This window comes from Sciurus vulgaris, assembly GCF_902686455.1.
Source record: "Sciurus vulgaris genome assembly, chromosome: 10".
NCBI classification, from domain to species: domain Eukaryota; kingdom Metazoa; phylum Chordata; class Mammalia; order Rodentia; family Sciuridae; genus Sciurus; species Sciurus vulgaris.
In genome coordinates this window covers 128,015,647-128,032,443 of record NC_136470.1, presented here as the reverse complement: position 1 = coordinate 128,032,443, position 16,797 = coordinate 128,015,647, and the positions used below count along the sequence as shown (strand labels likewise).

General features: G+C 45.6%; 1 protein-coding gene across 23 annotated transcripts in view; it reads right to left on the bottom strand.

Moving 5' to 3' along the window:
* ZBTB38 (zinc finger and BTB domain containing 38) overlaps positions 1-16,797 on the bottom strand; it is an 86,062-nt gene that overhangs the window by 48,642 nt on the left and 20,623 nt on the right. For 21 of the 23 annotated variants that reach the window (XR_013757222.1, XR_013757223.1, XR_013757224.1 and 18 more), the window contains one exon: positions 16,112-16,216. The gene's annotated coding sequence lies outside the window, so the exon portion shown is untranslated. Of the gene's footprint in view, positions 1-2,402; positions 6,567-16,111; positions 16,217-16,797 lie in introns of those variants that run through there. The other 2 variants (XR_013757226.1, XR_013757233.1) reach the window with 2 other exon arrangements.

Below are 16,797 nucleotides of genomic sequence, written 5' to 3'. Positions count from 1 at the left end.
GGTGCGGCGTTAGCTCAAATCATTCTGCATGCGCCACACGCGGATTTCAGAGGCTGTTTGGATCAGGGACGGGGCCACCCCCACAGTGTGGAACTCTCCACCTGAGAGGTCTTCACCAAGGAGTCATGAGGGCCCTCTGCTCCACACCCTCTGAGGGCTCACCCTCCCTGGTCTTTTCCTGGGCTCCAAATTCCTTCAACTATTCCCCTGCATATTTTATAGAGAAGCTGAAGATCACACGGGGTGACCCAGACAGGTGTCCAGACTTCTGGTTCTCTGAGCCTCACCACACCATGCTCCTTAAATGGCAGATGCTGGGCCCCCACTTACTGCATGTGACCTTGGAAAGGACCTGACCTCACTAAGCCTCAGTCTCCTCTATAAAAGGAAGCTAATCATCGGGAGGATTAAATGAAGGCAGATGAGCACTCAGTCAAATGCACGGCCGACAGTAGGTGCTCCATTATTCATTTTATTTTTACTATACAAACTTTCTGCAGGGGTGGAGAGCATGGGCTTTTCACTTTTTATTTTCTGCCTCCCCCTTTGAGTTCCAAACTTTCGGGACTAATTTTTTAAGTGAAACTCAAAACTTCATTTATTTAGTCTCATTAAATTTAATTGTGTTCATTTGGTCCATCCTTTCCCCGCCTGCTGAAATATTTCAGAATGTCGGTTCTATCATAAAATACACCTACTGATCACTTAAATGTGCTAACACTGATCCCTGCTCCAGATTAGGATGGTGGCACCTGTGGCTGAAAGGCAGGGCGATTGTAGCTGAATGTGACAGTCCTTCTCACCCACCTGAATCACACTTCAAGGTCACTAATGCTATGCTGATGCCTACTTAGGAAATACTCTTCAATCTGCTAGAATAAAAGATATAAAGTCTCAGCGGGCTCTTGAAAGGAGGAGAGTGAACACGAGGCACAGTGTCAGAATGTGACCAGGAGTGCACGCAGCTCTGGTCGTGGTAATGCACCAATACCTTTGGAATGGAGACGCTGAGACCACAGGTAAGTGACTCTGAGGTCAGACCAGAAAGCTTCAGAGCTGCTAGGAACAGTTGTTGGGAACAACCTAAGAGCAAAAGAACAAGAATCCACGCTTCCTGGGGCTGATCCATGGCCTCTGGGTTGATCTCTGGTTGCAGGTGACTCAACACATACCCTAAACAGTTACACTGGCTCTGCTCCGTTGTTTCAATAAACACAGTTTGACTAACTTTTCTAACCATTCTGTTCCATTCCCCCCTTTCTCCAGAGTAGCTCAACCCATTTGTTTTGCTCAGGCTCACAACCCAGCATCCCTGTGCCCCGCCCTGCTGTGGAATTCAGACTGCCTGCCATTGTCTCTGCGCCATATCTCCATATCCGCTTACCCAGCAGAACGCCACCTTCCCATCCTGGCTCCTCCCAGAGGCCAACCTTTTGGACCCAGACACAGAGCAAAGACAAGAGCACTCAGCCCTATTCCTGTCTAGTCCTGTACCACTGACAAATCACCTTCACACACACCACCTTGCTCTCCTTCTCACAACACCCTGGATGGCTGTGAGATATTTCCATTCCAAAGAGGAGACACTGAGTCTCAGAAAAATTAAGCCAAAGTCCCAGCACCACATAGCCAGCAATTGGCAAAGCTGGGTTTGTTACCCTGATCTTGTGATCAGCTTGAAATCAATCATTAACATTCTTAAAAAAAAAAAAAAAAAAAAAAAAAGAAAAAAGGACTGTGTTTGTGTCATCTAAATGTTAATAAATATAAACTACCATTTCATCTGTTGATCGGTGCTTGTTTATGCCAAATTCTGAGTGCAATGTGTATTTGCTACTGAAAGAACTAGACGTTACTAGTAATATCAACTAATAAAGCAGATTTTCCTGGTCACGTTCTATTACCACACTGCTGAACAAATGATGGCTTATGCATTGTTTCATGTTTCTTGTCACCTTGCGTTTCATGATCACAGCGCATTTTGTTTCATTTATCTTGTAAAATGGGAGTAATAGCCAAGAGGTTTACTGTGGTAAACAGAGCAATGAATGGACAGACCTCAGCCAGCAACTCTTCAATTGATACAGTCACATATTACTATCGCTAATACATTTTCAATACGTTCATTAAAATCAAATTGTGTTGTTGGCAGAATCAGTTCAGAGAAACCAAGTACTTCCCCCACTTCTCAACTACCTTCTGGAGCCCCCAGTCCAATGGAGGAGGCAGCCACAGACAGCTCCTGAATGAAGATTGCGGTGCTACACTGAGGGGCGTCCAGGGCTGTGGATGGGGCAGTCTAAAACCAGAAATTTTTTAAAAATATTTTTAGTTATAGAAGGACACAATACCTTTGCTTTATTTATTTTTATGTGGTGCTGAGGATCGAACCCAGAACCTCACACAAGCTAGGCAAAGTGCTCTACCACGGAGCCACAATCCCAGCCTCCTAAAACCAAATTTGGGTAAGGAAAGTTGGGGAAAGGGAACAGGGTGCGTCTTGAGGGACAGGGAGCACGTCCTTGGAATCCGGGAGGGAAAAAAGCATTCTGTTCTAGGCAGAGGTCTTCGCTGAGGCAAGGATGCCTGAAATCGAAAGGAACACCTGGGAAGGCCAAAGAGGTGGAGTGGCTGCTGCATAGGGTGGGTGCAGGGGCTGCCTGGAGGTGAGGAGGGAGACGGCAGGGCCTGGTCAGGAAGAGTCCCAAACCTCAGGACGAGCTGGACGACCCCGGGGCCCCACAGTCCTCAGCCCTAACTGCATGCTGGAATCACCTAAGGGTCTTGAGAAAGCATGGATGCTGGAGGCCCCAGCTCCAGATGCTGATTCACGCGCTCTTAGGTGGGACCTGAATATTGAGATGTTTGAAAAACTTCCCAGGTGACTCTGATGTTTAACATGGACAACGGTAAGACGCTTAAAAGATTTGAAAAATGAATGACCGTGACAAAGTTGCAGCAGTTTGGTGAGAAGGATATCTGTGGGGGTTCTGGAAAGAAGACAGGGAGAGAAGAGGAGGAAGATCTGAAGACCACGTGGATGGCAGTCAACCAACTGGAAACTGAAGGGGAGTGAGCGCCCGGTGGCTGACTTGCCAGTTCTGTGGCGCCATTAACGGGGAGGGAACCCAGATCAAAGAGCTGGTTTGGGAGGAGGGTAATGAAGTCTGTGCTCCCCAAAGCAGACTTGGAGCTGAAAGGGAAGCTGTGCAGTGCGCTGACCGGAGGAGGCGGCTGCACACCTGAGTGTGGGTTTTGCCCAGGGAAAGTGAACTACGTGAAAAGAAACGGGGCCCAAGATGGAGCTTTGAGGACAGGGGTGGACATGCCAGAATCATGGACTTATTACAACTTTCATTTCTTGAAGCTTCTCTAGACTGTCTGCATCAGCACAGCCAAGGTTAAGGCCCCAGAATCTGAGTTTTTAATAAGCTTCCCAGTGCTTGTGGATCGAGGCTAGGTTTGGACATTGTCCTCATTTCCTATGGGTGCTATAACAAATGACCACAAACTTAGTGACTTAAAAACAACAGTAATTTATTAGGTCACAATATCAGAGGCCAGAAGTCCAAATTCAGGTGTCAGCAGGGCCATGCTTTCTCTGAAGGCTGCGGGATGGGGGCGGGTACAGGAGGGGGGGATCCTGTTTTGCTTCTTCTAGCTTCTGATAGCTCGTCTTTCCTCAGCTTACAGCAGCCTAACTCCAACCTCTGCCTTGTCTTCACATGGTCACCTCCTCTTTATGGGCCTCTCCTCTGTGTCTCTCCTAAGGACACTTGTCATTGGATTTAGGGTTTGCCTGCTAATCCGGGATGATCTCATCTCAAGATCCTTAATTACATCTGCAAATGCCTTTCTTTTTTTCCCCTAAATAAGGTCATACTCAGGAGTTCTAGGTTCCAGGAGATATCTTTTGGTGTCCACCACCCATCCACTACAGATACCATGGCAATAACTCACGTGGATGAGTGGAAAAGGGTGTGGATCCAGAGCTCCAAGATAAATTCCCTGACAGGCAGGAAAAGGAGGCGGAAAATAGAACCACTTCAGGGATTGCTCAGGTACATTCCTCCCAAGTCTGCTCTGCCTAAGGGCCCTAGGCCACTAAGTGTCCAGGGAAATGACAACCTAAAAGAATATGAAACGTGGAATAGAAGAAAAATCATAAATTAACAGAGGGGTGGGGAGGAAAAATAACAGAATGAGACAAACATCATTACCCCTATGACATGTATGATTACGCAAATGGTGTGACTCTACTTCATGTACTACCAGAGAAATAACGGTTGTACCCCATTTGTGTACAGTGAATGAAAATTTTTAAAAAATCATAAGTTAATGAAAAAACTAGACAGACTACATTATCCACAAGATGTGAGCAAGAACTTTGAAGAGCTGAAAGGACTTTTAGCTCATTTTCTAAACTGGATTAATTTGAAATGAAGCTAGAATTTCTCCTCTAAGATTCCATCGCTCTTTTCCCCTGCCCACCGGGAGTGTTCAGTCTGGACAAGAAGTCAGCTTGGCAGAATGGATTACTTCTGTCCTTCAAAATGTTTATTAGGCCAGGTGTGGTGGTGCACATCTAAAATCCCAGTGATCCAGGAGGCTGAGGCAAGATTGCAAGCTCAAGGCCAGCCTGGGCAATGTAGAGGGACTGTCTCAGTCCCCTGCCCAAAAGGGCTGGGGGTGGCATTAGCTCAGTGATAAAATAGCCCTGACTTCAATATCTAGTACCCAAAAAGAAAAAAAAAAAATGTTTCCTTAGGAGCAGGGGCTACTGTTGGTGACTAACAATAGTAGTTCACCTATACCTCGTCACCTGCCAGGGTCCCATACATCTGCACTGAGAGTGAATCACCCACAGTTTCACACCAATGCATGTTCCACCACTGCAGTCCTACGTGATAACTATTTGTGACAGTGCCCTGCACAGAAACGTTTTCTGTCCTCCTAAGATTGGAATTTCCCTTCCACAAAAGTCACAACAGTCTTCAGAATCAGATTCTTATTTGTGGTCAGAATCACCCTATCTTACATTTCTATGCAGAACTCAAAGGCGCAACCTCCAAACACCCCTTAAACCTATCCCCAAACACCTCCTAGCTACAAGCTGGCACTCACACACAGCCCGACCTCTGCAGAGGTCGGTCTGTGCTTCCCTTGGTGCCCACACGGCATTCCCCACACGCTGCGAGTGTGAGGGATCTCGGAGCATCTTCTAAGACGGGCTCAGCATTTAGAATGGCTCCCAAGTCAAGCCCTTCCTCTAGGCCAAGGACCACACTCCGAGTAGCCAACATCAGAACTCACTGTAGGCTGTCTGATGGCTTTTGTTTGCCAACTAATCCTGAAACAGACTCCTAGAATGACTCTACATCTGGTCCCCCTTTTGGCCACCCCACATGGCATGAACCCCACAACCTCACTTGTAATGCAGAAACTTGTTTTTGTTTACTGCTGGAGTTCCAAGAAGCCTAACTCCTGTAATAAGCGTGGGTGAAGTAAATAGGCTCTGTGGGTGTGGTCCATCTTCACCTATGTCAGGTAGAGGTGCTGATATCCACCTAACCAAGTGGCTTCAACAGAGTTCAAGAGAACCAAGTTTCCTTGCCTCTGGTGAAATGGTAACAGTGGCAATGGAGACGCTGACGACTCTGATGGCGAAAGCTAACATTTACTGAGCACTTTCTACACAGTAGGGCCACACAGACCTCACCATTCAGCACCAAGAGTGAAATGAAAGTGGTTCAAAGATGTTTAGGATAAAGGGAAAGCACTGTGGATTCCAGGGTGTGCACAAGGTCAGGTGAGTGTCAATGGAGACCGTACTTCTCACACTTAGGAAGCTGCTAACTGCTTGATATTTCAGAAAACATCCTTAGACAGAGTAGGTCAACACCATAGTCCCGATCCATAGGGACATGCCTGCTGTCACCCATCTCCTGATGCTGTCCAGGTTGACCTCTGCAGGCTCAATTCCCTTCTGCCTTCTTGGGAGTGACATGCCCAGATAAGGAGATTCTTTTGATAGGTTCTTCCTGTTTCATCCTAGGACTGGTGTGCCCAGCACTGGGCAGCCAGTGCTCTGCAGGAGAAGACTGGCTGGTCACCACTGTGGGGCTCCTGACTGGTGGGATGAGTCGGATGGTGAAGGGGTCTAGCTGAATGTGGCCTTGTTAGGCTCCTGTGGTATTTTAAAAAATTCTAATGCCCCCCAGTTTTCCACAATCTAACATCCTCTATCTCCTTATACCTGGCACATTTAACATTCATCCTACTTTCTTGCACCTGTATGTATATGGGTTATAGACCCTAATCCATAAAAGGTAAGTATAAATCACTTTAAGAGTTTGTTCTGCCTATAAAATTTCAATCTCTGTTCAGTGATTAATTGTCCTTATAAAAGTCAATAATTCAAGCTCTCAAAACTACTCAAGTGCTCCATCTCAATGAGAGACAGGTAGTGAGAAGCCTTCTCATGGAATATATCCGGGTGACACACTTTTCCCTCAGGATCTCTCCAGTTCGTCCATTCTCATGGGGAAAATTTCTCAAGATGACTCCTAGGAGGCAAAGTGCAGAAAGCACATTCTTCCCTTTGCTCCAGTCATGCTTCAAGAAGGTGACAGTCAGCTCCTAACTGGCATTTCATGATATACCACCACCCCCTTTAAAAATGAGCCCCGTATTCATCATGAGCAGGTGTTGTATAACGGCGAAGCGATCATCGGGGAGTGAAGTACTGCTTTATTCAGTAGCTCCTTACTGGGTCAGAGTGTTCTGAAATGACATCATTCTTCATCATAGTGTCATACAAATATAAGGACCCACAACAAAGATCAGAGGAATGGAGCCTGACCACCTGACTGTCAGGGCTTCAAAACAACGGGGTCAACAACATAATGTACATCCACCGAGACACAAGCACCTGCAAGCAATTCTCAGAACTGCCCCGTGACCCAACGGTGGTCAACCCCAGGAAGCAAAATTTCTGCTCTAGAGACCTCAGGTGGACACAGAGTTGATCTGGAGGTCTCCAGGTCGTTCTGAACGTCTGTGGTGCACGGGGACTCTCTGCAGCAAGGCTGCTGGTGCCTTTGCTATGCTCTGCCCTCCCTCCTGTCTCCCGTCAACAGCCTCATGTTAGCAGTTGCTTCCTTCCTGGTTTCAGACACAAAATGCCAACAGACCGTTCGTATGGGCTGGGGCCCCTGGATGTTTACTCGGACCTCTGTCCATACCTTCCCTGCACGCACAGGGAAAGCTGTCCCATTCCATACAATTCCTCCTCCATGTTTGCAGGCTGAAGCCGCCACTGGTAACGCTGCCATTTCTGGAGGGAGGCCAGGCATGGCAGCTCAGCCCTCAGGTGAAAGCCACCACCTTTTAGGGTTCAGGAGCGGCCACAGATCGATCGGCGGGGGTGTCAAGAAAGCCTATGCATAGGTCTGAGGTCCAGGGAGAAGCAGCAGGGCTTTTGTATTATGGAAAGGTTACCAAACCAGCCAGCCTTACAAAAGGTCTTACAAATGGTAAGACAGAAGAGACAGACTGGGGAAAATGGCTGCGGAGCAGAGGAAGAATATTAAAGAACGTAGTTCCAGTTAGCTTTTGCCAAGTTCACCAGGAAATAATCGAGTTAAAACAGAACACAGGCTTCGGGCAGCAGGCAGGTATGTACGGCGCTCCCCTGCTCACCTGGTTTAGAGTGGACTCATCTGGGAGCGGGGAGGGGTGATATCAATACAGAAGTGGACTGAATTCAGAAAAGTAAAACTCCTAAAACAAACCCCCAAACCCACTGTGAGATAAAAACCCACAATATGCTGTTTAGAAACATTATGCTTTAAATATACTCATCTTAAAAAAAAAAAAACACACAACTAAAGAGGAGGCTGTGCCGTGGGACAGCGGGTGTCTGTTTCTGCTTTCATTTTAGAGAACAAATGTTCACGGGCTGCAGGGGGAGGAGTTCCCCACGGGGACCCAGCTCACAGAAAATGGCCACCCGGTAAGGAACCTTCCACAGGACGCATAGGGCGTCCAGGGACCTGCGGGGAAGATGGGCACTCACCTCGCACACCCACCACGATCGAGGTGCACAGGGCCTTTCTTTGCCACCGCCAGCATGAATCATGCCTGCAAAGTATTTTGTTTGCTGAATGCCACAATGACTAATCGCCAGAACTTTTATCTTCCTCATGGGGAGCAAGGGAACCTCATGGGGAAAACAGGTCATTTTTAAAGTAAAGTGGTTGCTAGGATCGGAGGTGAGATTTCTATTTAAATTTCATAAAAGGAAAACAACAACAACAAAAAAAAAGGGACCTCAACAATTATTTCTTAAAATAGAGAAGAAAAAAAAATCATCAACAACTCATTATACACAGCAAAGAAAGTCATAAAAACAGATCATTCAAATGTGACAAAAAAAATCCTTTGAGTTGGCTTCTTGAAAATGCCAAAAATAAAAACAAATATTGCCAAGTTAAATGCACAACAAACAGGGTAAGAAATTCACTAAGCAGCCTATCTCCATTTAGGAAAAATTGTACGTCCCGGGTCATTTACGGTGCTTTGTGAACAAAGTCAACTTAGAGTGTGGAGCGGCTGAAGACACTCCAGAATTGTTAGGCCTTGACAGGAAGAATTTTAAAGGTCAGGGTTTTCGCGTTTTACACCCTAGTGAGCACGGCAGCACTCAGGGTCTGCCAGGCCGCTGACGTCCCACTAAACCCCATTCACTTTCACAGAGTATCTTGGTGACTCTGCTTTTTCAAAGCGTCCTGTCCCTGCTCCCCCTTGAAGCAAGGGTGGATTTCACACTGATCTAAGGAAAGGGCTGACCATACGGCAGGAGGTGTGGTTCAGCAAGGGTGCTCGGCAGTGGGTGTGACTGTGACATTTAAACCCCTTCCACCAAAAAAGCATCAAAGACAGCACCAAGGCCTTAGCAACCCTGCTCTCCGTGTTCACACCAGAACCAAGGCACTGACGCAGAGACAGACCAGAATGCTGAGCAAGTTTTTTAAAAAAGGAAATCTTCATATGTATCAAGGAGCCAATCACCATCCTATCAGAACTAACCAGAAATCTTACTCACAAAAAATGCGTATGTCTGGGGAGACTAAGTCTGAATGCAGGTCTGCCTTGCCTGACAAGATAATAAATTCAGCTTTGTTTTTGCTGAATTGGTGGGCTTATTAACTAACTGGAATCAACCCTACAATCAGAACTTGTTCTAACACACGGACAGAAAAAAAAAAATTTTTAAATTTAAAAAAACAAAAAACAGGGCTCAGAAACAATTTCTAACTCACAAAGCAGGAAGTGATAGCTGAACACAGCTGCTCTCACCTTGCACAAAGCCTGCTTCAGGGGCTGCTGAGAGAATCCCAGAATGTCCTTCCTCAGTTTAAAACGGCCACCACATTGCTCATGGAAACGCACCCTGGGATACACACATAGGTCCTGGCCAGCAAAATGGGGTGTGTATGCTGGGTCTTCCTCTTCACACTCCTTGTGGAAATGCTTAGTTCCTCTCCAAATGAAGTAATTCAAGCACCGCTTAGTAGTTTTCATAACATAAGAGAGGAATTCTTATTTATTTTTTGGCAGTGCTGGGGATCAAACTCAGGGCTGTGCGCATGCCAGTCAACTGGTCAACTACTGAGCTGCATCCCCAGCCTGTGGAAGAACACCTTAAAAAATGGGAAACAGCCTTCTGCCTCTCCCAAGATTTTTTTTTTTTTTTTTTTTTTTTTTTTTTAAACTACCTTAATTGGCAAGAATCTAAGTGCTTTAGCTGGACCAGAAGTTCTGTGTCCTGTTGCCCTACTGTGTCTCGCTGGAAGCCCAGCAGGTACTTACAGTCATCTCTCTACACAAAACAGTGCCAGCCCCATTAGGCTTTGCTGCTGACCGCCATCTCCTGCCCTCTGGGAGCCTGCCTGGCAGACTGGGCATGGGACACTTTCACTAATTGTGTGACCTTAAGCAAGTCTCCTGACTTCACTGGACTCCCGTTTCCCTATCTAGAATGTGAAGAGGTTGGACTAGTTTATTTCTGAGGTTCTTCTGAGTCATAAAATCTGAAAACTGTGCCAGGAGGGCTGGCACACTCTACTCCCAATTACTCGGGAGACAGAGAGCAGGATCACAAGTTCAAGGTCAGTCTCAGCAACTTAGCAAGACCCTCTCAAAACAACTTTTTTTTTAATGGCTGGGGATGTAACTCAGTCATTGAGCACTTGTCTAGCATGTGCAAGGCCCTAGGTTCAGTTTCTGGTACTGAAAAAAAAAAATGAAAATCATATTTTCCCTCCCTCCCCTTTGTCATCTTTAGATCGACTTCCAGGCAGTCCCAAACTTTCTGTAAAAATCTTCATTTCCTCCAAAGTGTACATTTATAGGGTAGAGAGGCTACGTGCTCAGCCTAGCTAATATTTCTGTATCTATGAGGACAGCTGGAGAGAGTCATGAAACTGGGACCCTGGAAGACCTCAGACAAAAGCACCGCCCCCTTTCCATATGCTTATTCCAGCACCTCTGCTTTTCTGCTGGAGAGGAAATGGGATTATTGCGCCTTAGAGCAGGAAGAAAACTGAGCCACTACTCAGTCAAATCTTATCTGGTTATGGGTGAGAAAACCACCAGCAAAATCATTACTCTCTTTCTCAACGTTGCACGTTGGGTTGGTTGCCAGGAACAAATCCCAGGCTTTTATGGCTCCATAAACCCACCTCTGCAGGGGCTCTGGGCTCTTCCCCAGTGCCCTACAGAGTTCATCAGACCTCAGAGGGTGACCAACAAGCATTTACTGAGCACCTGTGGACAAGTGCCCCAGGAGCTGTTTTAAACTTTCAACTGGCATAGTGACCCCTGGTTAGCTCAGCAACCGGGACGGTTTTCCAAGACACCAAATAATTGATCTTATCAGCGTAGAAAACCATTGGTTTACTCTAAAAGTTCGCAATAGCACATCAATAGTAGATAAGGATAGGTTAGGAAAGGAGGAAGCCCCACAAATGGGGGCCTTGATTTGATATCTGGCGTTTAATTGATATGTAGCAAATATTTGTTGAACAAATTCAACTTGGACTAATCTCTCTCTGCTCCACTTTCTTGTCAAGAATTCTGAGGTTAAGATAACATCAGGAATGAGGGTCTCTAAATCTCTGGCCTAAAATCAGGAGCACATGGTTATTTCATACCCTCACAACGTAGATAGGAGCAGCTTGGGGTCTAGACAGAAGAGGCTGGCCTTTGGAGTCCCACAAACCAGGGCATGAAACTCATCTCTGCAGTGGTGTCTGCACTTTTGAGCATTATTTCCTTGTGACCAGGTGGCCTGAGGTTCTAATAAGATGGCTGAGGCAAGCACATCAGGAATGCCCATTTCACCCTCTTCTTCAGGGACTGTGGGCACAGACTGGGAAACCCTGTTTCTCGGAAAGGCTCCAGGTCATTGACATCCTCCTTCAAAAGAAGTGAACCATCAGCGAGATGCTGATGTTTAGAAATGAGTCAATATAGTTTTCTTTTAATTTTTTTTTTTAGTTGTAGATGGACACAACACCTTTATTTTAGTTATTTATTTTTATGTGGTTCTGAGGATTGAACCCAGTGTCTCACACGTGCTAGGCAAGCGCTCTACCACTGAGCCACAACCCTAGCCCTCAGTACAGTTTCAATAAACATATTTTCTTTGTGATTTGGAAAGTATGTACAAGTAACATAAAGCATAATTCAAGATGCAGAAATCAAATGTCTTATATTCTCCACACATAGCTTACACACCAAACACATATCGATATCTCAATTCTTTGTTGTGAACAAGCAGAGAGCTAGCACTAGGCAGGAAAAAAAAAAGGTAAATTATTTTTCATCTAATGAGGTTGGGAGAGATGAGCATCTAGAACTTTAGTCTACGAATTCTGTGACTTATAAGATGCAGAGGAGAAATAAAATAATGCATGTTTATCCACTGGAAGACAGAGAGTCAGATAGGTAAATGTATCAACGTGTTTCAACTGCATCACCCTGCAGTATCGCTACCATCTAATACATTGTTGCTAACGACTGAAGTTATACTGGTTTTGCAAACTCTGGGCATAGGCATAGGGTGTCATCACTCACTCCGCAGCAAAATAAACTGGTTTGGGGGCCGTGTCACCCTGTCCTGCTGTGGTTATGCTAAAGACAGCTACAGGAGGTATAATAATACCACCAGTCATTGCCTATCTGGACTTCCATAGATGATATATGCTTACAAGTAAAATCCACTCACACGAATGATACAAACGTAAACCTTTTGAGCGCAGACATATCTAATGGAAACAGACCTGAAATCAGCATGTCAAGTTGCAGGTTTACCCTGCCCCGTGCTTTGCATTTTAACAAAGTGCCATTTGTGCACCTTTGGCAGTCAGGGCGATACCCTCTCAAAATGGAGCTTTCTTGGTCCCGCCCCCAATCCACTCAACCGGAATCAGAGCCTGGGAATCTACATTTTGATAAATTGCCCAGGTGCATTTTTCTCCATCCTAATAAACTGCTGCTCACTTGAATTGACACAGGATAGCGCCTTAACGGGAGGTACGCACTTCCCATGATAAAATCCATGCATCCAAATGAGTCGTACAGATCATGCTGTTTGTGTGGGCGCACCCCACACAGGGCTGGGAGGGAAGGGAATCAACATTCACTAATTGCCTACTATGGTTTAGTTTCTGAACAAATTGTGTATCACTCCATCTTCACAATAAACCTATGTGAGCTATGGATGGAAAAAAGTTAGGCTTAGAGGAACTTTTCTACAGTCACGGTCTGGAAAGCGGCCCAGCTAGGTTGTGAAATGGGATTTATCTGACCCCGTCTCCTCATTCCATTGTACTAAGCTCACACGCACATGAGAACACAGACACACGGAGCGTCATACCACAGCCATAGGGTAGGAGTCAATGCAATCAAATTACTTTTAGAAACTGTGCATCAACAGAAATGTAGCTTTGACTGCACTTGTTCTATTAAGAGATATTCTGTGGTCTGTTTGCAGACAATGGAATACCGGGTCTGACTGCTACCAAACCACACTGAAGGGTGAATTTTAGCAATCAGAAGGGTGCTCTGGGACGTACTAGAGTCGAATTTAACAGTGACTTGTACAAATGAACCCACTGCAATTCTTCCTATACCTCACACTACCATACAAAGGGCAAGGCCGAGAAAAGGACAATCCACTACTTGTCCGTCCAATTCTGAACCCATCCCTCCTGCTCTGGGCCTGACATGCTGGCTCCCTTCATCAGGAAACCCCATCTATGGGCTTCTGCAATGTTCCTCTGGGGTTCTTCCTTGCTCTCCTGCCAGACTTCTCTGCCTCCCTAGGTCCTTTCTTTGCTTAAAATGCTCCATCCTCAACCTTTCCCCCCTCACACACACAATCTCTACTGGAAAATCCCTCTCCCACTTCTTGACTTTTTCTTACATATCAAGGACTCCCAGGCTAGCCCTGACCTTCCTGTGGAGCCCAAAGCTCCATCAGTCTGGGAGGACAGCGTGCTTTAACACTTCTGACTCGGCACCTCCAAAATGCAGCATCTCAACTCCTTCCAGGCAGCCCCCATGGCGCCACGGCTCTGGAAAGCTCAGTGTCAGCATTAGCTGCTCCTCTCCCCGGACACATCTGATTCTGTCTGTTCTTCCCTCATCCCCAAGGATTATCACCCACTCTGGACCTTCCTTCTCCTGCTTTTCCTTGGTTGGCTACAGCAACCTTCTGTTTCCCTGCCTCTCCTTCCAGTGTCCCCCAAGCCACACACACAAGCGCTTGCTCCTGATGCAAAGCCATCCACTCCCTGTTCAAATAGCTAGTGACACCCACTGGTTAATACATTTGAATTTCCTAGTTGGCATCTGAGGCCATTATTGTTCGGCACCAAATGTTCTCCAGCTTTATTTCCTACTGGATGCTTGTACCGACCAGTTCCAACTCAGCCGGACTCGACACTTTCCCCTGAATATGCTCCATGCTTTCTTGATCTCCCTCCATCCCTACTTCAAATGCCTCCTCAAGTTACCAGCATATCTTCCTTTTTCATTTACCACATGGTATTTCTGTATATTTTATTTTTTTAAGCTGCATAAGGGTCTGACAGGAAAGATCCCAGGTTGTTTCACTGCTGAGTTATTGATCCCCTTTACCACAGCGTCATTCTTAGAGGAGGTACCCAAATATTTGCTATATAACATTTACAGAACTCCTAAAGTTTACAAAGCATTTCACATTCAACATCTCATTTGTTTTTATTTGGGACTCAAGTTATTACAAGTAGCATTCAAGCCTTGCAATCTGATTTCTACTGCTGAATGCAATTCTCAGACAGATTCCCAACTTTCTTTCTTATAAAGCAAACAAAAGTATTTCTTCAATTGCTTTACTTTTGAGTGCCTCCAGTCCTCTGGCTTTTGAGGCTAAAAGAGGAGAGCATTATTGAACCAAAGAAAGCCCCCTTGCCAAAATATCTTTTCCTCTGCTTGTGAATGAATGATAGAAATAAAAAGGCCCCCCATGAGCAGGCAACAGTTATGGAAAAATGGAAATTTTTATAAAAGGAAAGTGAGAAATTCCTTTCTAAAGATTTTGAGACTTTAAAAATAGCTCTCCTATACATCTCCTTGGAATCCTACATGAGTTAATCTCCCACAGCCTTGCAGCTGATATTCCAGCACATCAAGAGAATAAAATCGCTAAGATATGAATAATTCCTTGCCAAGAAACTGGACATATCAATCGTAAAAACATAACAATCAGTTTGCAAACTCAAGGGCTTTGTCGGAGCTCAAGAAACAATTTGTTGAATGAAAAATAAACGAATTCAGAGGACTTACTATGGTTTACAAACAGAAAGCATAAATTTATATGTTAACATGGAAAAAAAGCGAAAAACTGAATTGAGAGGCAAGAACTTGGATGTGTCCATTACTCTGGTCTACTGCAGTGACAGATGCAGCTCATGACTGCTGAGAGGTAGGTAAGAGAGAGCCAGCGGGTGGCAAGCAGTGGCCATGTGACTGCCTCTGTGGAGTTAGGGTGGAGTTTCCGTTGCAAGCTCCTGGAGGGCAGGCACTTAGCTTTGAACTTTCTGTCCGTCACATAGAACTTTCTGTCCGTCACATAGCGCTTTGCATACAGAATAAACTCCATAAATGAAGCAGGAGATGCAAAGCTCTACAAGACCTGTCTACATTTTCACAGTTCAGCCCTTAACACCTGTTCTTCTTTACCTCCCAGGGGTATTGTGAGCGGGGAATAAAAATACCACTCTGAATGTCCTCAGTACACTGCCTGGCACACAAACATACACAAGTGCTTGACAAATGGAAATTGTTACTGTCACCATCTGGGGCTTTGTACACGCCTCCAACACAGAGCTTGGTGCACTGGCTGCCAGTTCCTGGCTTTGAGAACCCCAAGAGTCTTGAGGTGGGTTCTTCATGCTTATGAATGCCTGGCACAGTGCTCACCCCACAGCAGGCCAGGAAGCGGGTTGCAAGACTGAGCATAAGGGATCCACGTTCCAGCCCTGCTTTGATCCCAACCCACTGGGTAACCCTCAAGAGTCACTTAAACGGGGCTGGGGTTGTGGCTCAGTGGTAGAGCACTTGCCTGGCATGTGTGAGGCACTGGGTTTGAGTCTCAGCACCACATGTATATAAATAAATTAAAGGTTCATTGACAACTAAAAAAACAAAAATAAATTAAAAAAAAAAAAGTCACTTAAACTCCAGAGGCCTCCGTGATGTCTCTGGGTTCCTCTGGGTCGGAGAAGCCACTATCTATGAAGAGACTTATAAAAAGCTCCCATGACAGAACTGGAATGAGAAACCAGTTGTCTTAGGGCCTTGTTCCTTCATTCCCCTTCATTATAGAGGCCTCCCAAGTCATGTCTCCTTAACAACATGCTGTTTGAGAGTCATGGACACTTTGTAATCCCCAAACGTGGGGGACAGCTATCATGAATCATACAACCCTGAGGAGTCCCCCAGTCGCTCTGGAAGAACCATTTCCTATTTCACACAGACTGAGAGACACAAACTTAGTTACCTCAGTTAGAACGAACCAGTCTTAACAGAGTTAGCTTTCCGTGCTTTGGAAGAAATCACTTGGAAATCCTTGGTACTGAGTCCTCCATCTCCTCCACATCAAGATCTAAAAAAGAAAAAAGTGCAGTGTCCCATGAGGATTTGATGCTTCCGCAACAATAGGAATTGCAATTGGCATAGGATGAACACCTACTGTAAGTCAAGGACTGCACAAATGATTGACACATGAGGACTCCAGTAATATTCAGAACACTTCTCAGCTATACAGAGCATACGCCCATGTTACTGACATAAATGTGGAGGCTCCAGAGAGTTCATGGAACCAGTTCAAAGTCACACAGCTGGTTTGAGAGCTGGGATTCAACCCCAGATTCAAATGGCTGCAAAGCCTGGGTAAGTCAGGGTTTCAAAGGCTGTTCTGACAGTGACCTGCTATTTTTTTTTTTTTTTTTAAGTTTCATTTTATAAACTTAAAACCAAAAGTTTCAGAAAACAATGATTACCCTTACTCTGCAACGCCCGCAGTTTTCTATTCTATTCTTTTCTACTGCACTACATATTGTAAACACCCCCCGACACACACTCCCCCCCCCCCCCCCAGTAGCAACCCACGAAACGGATTCCACAATCTTCTAATGGGTTCTCAATTTCGGAAAAGCGCTGCGCTTACTTACGGCACCTCACCAG